Consider the following 4,640-nt stretch of genomic DNA (forward strand, 5'->3'; position numbering starts at 1 on the left):
TAAGATCACTAATCTCTTGAGACATAGATTTTTCAAGCTCTAAATTCTTTTTGTTTAGGTTTTCAGCTTCAGAAGAGGGAAAACTAGGATAGGAAACAGGATTAGATTGAATAGCTGAGATTGGTTCGGAAGGTGGTGTCCAACCAGGCTTGGAAGACGTTTTCCCGCGGTCAGGAGGCTCACGACCGCGGTGAATCATGTCTTGGCCGCGGTCAGAACCAGCACGACCGCGGTCCGATTGAATGGACCCGCGGTGATCAGAAACGAATGGAAAATCTTGAATTTGATAGACTTCTGAAGTGTTCACCATCCCTTGACCATAAGAATCCATTGGGTTGTCCCAGCCATCAAAGTTACACGTATTGTGTACCCTATTTGGTTGTTGCAATCCAAGATGACTCATTATGTGACGGAGACACTTTTTAACTTCCGAAATTTCTTCTTTCTTCTCAGGAAGTGCAGAATTACCAAAGGTTACTTGATTTCGGATGCTGTTTCCTAAATTTTTAATGAAAACGTGAGCATTTTCTACAGATCTAGTTGTGAAATCTCCATTACTTGCTATATCAAAAGAGTGTCGCAACTCTGGAGTTATACCGCGATAGAAGATACTTAGCACGTATTCCTCGGCATATCCATGGTGTGGACAATCTCTTTGGTATTCCCTAAATCTTTCCCAAGTATCTAAAAGATCTTCATCTTCTTTTTGTTTAAAAGTTCTTATCTTCTTTCTTAAGAGTTTTGAAAGATTTCTAGTGTAAAAACGATTTAGGAAAGCAGTTCTACACGCTGCCCACGTTTTTAGTGAAGCAGGTGGCAAAGATTTTAGCCATTTACTGGCCTTATCTCTAAGAGAGAATGGGAAAAGACTACACTTGTGGTAATCCCCATTTGCTGTAATGGTTGCACATAATTCTTCGAACGTCTCGATATGGTCTATCGGATTTTCGAATGAATAACCAGAGAATTGATTTTGTTGAACTAAATGGATATGGGGTACCTTAATTTCGGTTTTGCCATCCTCTGGTAAGGCTGGTGGAATAGCTCTTCGATCTACCATGAACTTTTCGAGTGAGTCGAAACTTCCAATCAGTTTATCATCATCTTTGTGTTTGACCGATCCGATTAGCTCATTGTCATCATAAATCGGTTCTTCAAACTCATCATCAGTCAGGTCATCATCGCTTGGATCACCATCCACACGATTTGGTGGATCACCAAGAGTTCCAGGAACATGTTCCCGGTCTCTCATTGCAGAGAAACCTGAAAAATTCAAAAAAAAAAGTAAAAGTAAACAAGTGTTCTAATGGATTTAAGCTGGGATTCGCAACGAAACAAATCAAAGTCCCCGGCAACAGCGCCAAAAAACTTGATGCGATTTGTAAACGGGGTTTGTTGTTTTCGTTTTACTAAGCTTCAGGTTTTAAATTTATAACCCCTAAATGTCTGCAAGTGCACAGATGTGCGCTGTAGTACTTAGGGTATCGATCCACAGAGACTTAGTTGTTTCAGTACGAATTCAACGCAACGCTTAAATCAGATTAGAACTAAAAGGGTTTTGGGTTTTGGTTTTGGGTTTTGGTTGTCACTAAATCTAAACTAGAAAGCAAAGAAAACAAAAGCAATTGAAGGCAATTAAAACAAGTAAAAAGCGATTAAACTAAGGCTAATGAAAGCAGGTAATAAGCGAATAAAAAGCAAACTAAATTGAAGGTTGTAAGCTATGGAAAACAAACGTTGGGGCTCAAGGGGTTTCGCAGGGCTTCATGGTCTATGCTAGGTCGATTTTAAACAAGTGATAAAGGTAATCAACTACGTATGTTCTAGAACTCGAGGCACGGAAGTATGAATAGCCTACTTTCGCAGCACTAAACAACTATCTCTCGCAACCCTAATCAGTAGGTTTCTACTCTGATTCTGGAAGGGAGAAGATGCAATAGCAGAACAAGACTCATCAACATTCACAACTCAACTACAGGTAGGTTTCCACTCCTATAGGCACCCTAGTTCAGACAATCAATGAAAGCTTTCGCAACATATCATATCAGATCGGCTTCTAAGTGGCCAGCAAAGAATCACGCAGTAAGATTAAAGGCAAACGAAGAACATCTAGAAGATTATAAATCCTAAATCTATCGATTCATAAGCAAAGACACATGAAATTCCCTTTGAAAAATCCCTTTAAACCCAACTGGGTAACTACTCAAACATATTGTAACAAAGCATCATAAACAAAATTGAAAGTGCAGGAAACAGAAGAAAAGAAGGAAGAAAAACAAAAAACGGAGTTGCAGGTGGAGGCGCGATGGTGCTCTCCAGCGGCGGCTCCTTATTCAGGATTGACGGCGGCCTCTTCTAGGGTTCCAGCCGAAATCGCTCTCTCTCTCTCTCTATGTTGTCTAAGTTTCGGTCTCTATTGGTCTCTACCTCTTTAGGAATGACCTAAAGGGGGTATTTATAGCTTCTGGGGTGGTTCTGGACACTTAGGGCTTCAAAAATAACGAAAGGAATTGATCTGGGCTTTAATTAAGTCGTCGGGAAAGTGAACGACCAAGTTCCGCGGTCGCGGTGGGTCTACCCGCGGGAAAATGGGTGTTTTTGCCGCGGTCCCGGCACTTGCTCTCTTCCGGAACTGCATTTTCTGTCATTCTTGCATCGGGAGTATCTGAATATCTAACCGTTGGATTGTCTCCAAACTAAGTGCATTAGAAAGCTGGTTGGATCCTCTATGGTGTCTCAAATTTTGGGGGTGATCACACGGTGAGAAGGTCTTCATCGCTTGTCATACTTATGACGGTCTGCATTTATCCAAAATTGCTCATTTGTTCCAAATTGCATATCTTTTGCCCAAGTTTTCTGTAAAGTCTTTTGAAACTCTAAAACATTGAAAACACTTTAAAAACCATTGAAAACAGAGTTAAACACCTGCATAAGACATTATTATGATCCATAAAAATGGTCAAAATACGGTGTTATCAAAAAGGTAAGCGTCCTTATATAGGGAGTTCGAGGCGCGTGGAGTCCCCAACAACCGTGGGAAGTAGCAAAAAATAAAACAGCGCGTGAGGTTCGCAATGGCTACTTTTCTAGTAAGGTCAATAGTGAATCGTGTTCTAGTCACGCGCCTTGGTCGAACACTTTAACATTTCTCATGCACACGCCTCAATGTTATTCCTTATGAAAACGTTTCGGCATTATCTGCTATGGGGAACGCCTCAGTGTTAATAAGCTTAATCACGCCTTGGCATTATCTTTGCCAAACACGCCTTGTCGCTATCTTTTGCAGAATGCTTTGGTGTTATCTCTAGCAAAACGCCTCGACACTATCTTCTTATTAAACACCTCACCATTATCTCATTCTTATGCGCCTCAGCGCTATCCTCTTATTAAACGCCTCGGCGTTATCTCCTTCTTATGCGCCTCGGCGCTATCTTCTTATTATACGCTGCGGTGTTGTCACCTGCTTACACGCCTCGGGCGTTATTTTTCAAACGTGCGCCTCGGTGCTATTTTTTTACACATCTCGGCATCATCGTCCGCAAGAACGCCTCGGTGTTGTTTTCTTCACATACGCCTCGACATTTTTTCTTTTGAAAATTCCTCGACATTTATAACCCTTCTCTGTTCTTCACGGCTCGATGTCCTATTCACGCTGAAATCGACTCATCCAACAATGATTTTGCCGACCAAGGCACTCCCAATTAAGTCAAGGTCATTTCAACTGAACTAATAACGTTCTGGCTCGTCGATAAACCATTAGAATCAGGAAACATGTTTCGGTAGGGTCAGGGAATTGCGCGCCTTGACGCTAGCTTTCCAATTTTTGGAAGTTAACCTTGATTTCGGAGCTCTAAACCTCGACATTCCTGCCATTAGGACTGACAAGCTGGGGGGGGGGCTAACTTTTGGGGTCAGATTCCACCCATTCGAGTTTAATTCCTGAAAAATGGCTAAGTATCAAAGATGGGCTTTATTGAGCCCACGTATCATTGACGAACCAAGCTCAGCAAGGGATGTATCTGGGATAGTTGAACCAAACCAAAGCTGTCAGAAATAGGGAAGAGGATTCTTGTTTCCAAAAGCTTCATAATTTCCTTTTTAACTACTTCCATCAGGTTTGGATTTATTCTCCTCTGGCTCTCAATCGAATTTTTGGCATTGTCCTCAAGATTTATCTTGTGCATACAAAGATCTGGTGAGATACCTGGTGTGTCATCAAAGGAAAAACCTATGCCTTTCCTATGTTTCTTAACTCATTCAACAGCATTGTAGTTTCAGCTCTACTTAGACTAGAATTTATAGTGACGGGGTAGGTTGAATTTGGTCCAAGAAAAGCATATTTGAGTCCATCAGAAAGAGGTTTAAGCTCGACTTTTGGGGGTTTTAGTTCGCTCCATGGGTTTTTCACTGCCACCAAGGTCTCTTTTGGAGGAGTAGGAATGTGAGTTTCGTCATTCAGGTTGAGATAGTTCACAAGCTTTGTGTAGTCCTCAGCTTTATCAAGCATTTGCGCACACTCTTTCGAAACTTCTTCGAGTAGGTTGTGTTCATCATTAATTCGTGGTTGTGAGAATGCTTTTTAAAGGGTCGTTAAGAAGTATTACTTCATAAACTTCCTCAGTAATTCCATCGAAGTCATC

The 4,640-nt window shown here is 41.4% G+C and overlaps 1 non-coding gene across 1 annotated transcript; it reads left to right on the forward strand.

Moving 5' to 3' along the window:
- Window positions 1–632: 632 nt before the first annotated feature.
- Window positions 633–740, forward strand: LOC112088260. The gene has a single exon (XR_002900428.1). It is a non-coding gene; the product is annotated as a small nucleolar RNA R71 (small nucleolar RNA).
- Window positions 741–4,640: the final 3,900 nt, after the last annotated feature.

Source organism: Eutrema salsugineum, unplaced genomic scaffold (genome assembly GCF_000478725.1).
Source record: "Eutrema salsugineum unplaced genomic scaffold, Eutsalg1_0 scaffold_15, whole genome shotgun sequence".
Lineage (NCBI taxonomy): Eukaryota > Viridiplantae > Streptophyta > Magnoliopsida > Brassicales > Brassicaceae > Eutrema > Eutrema salsugineum.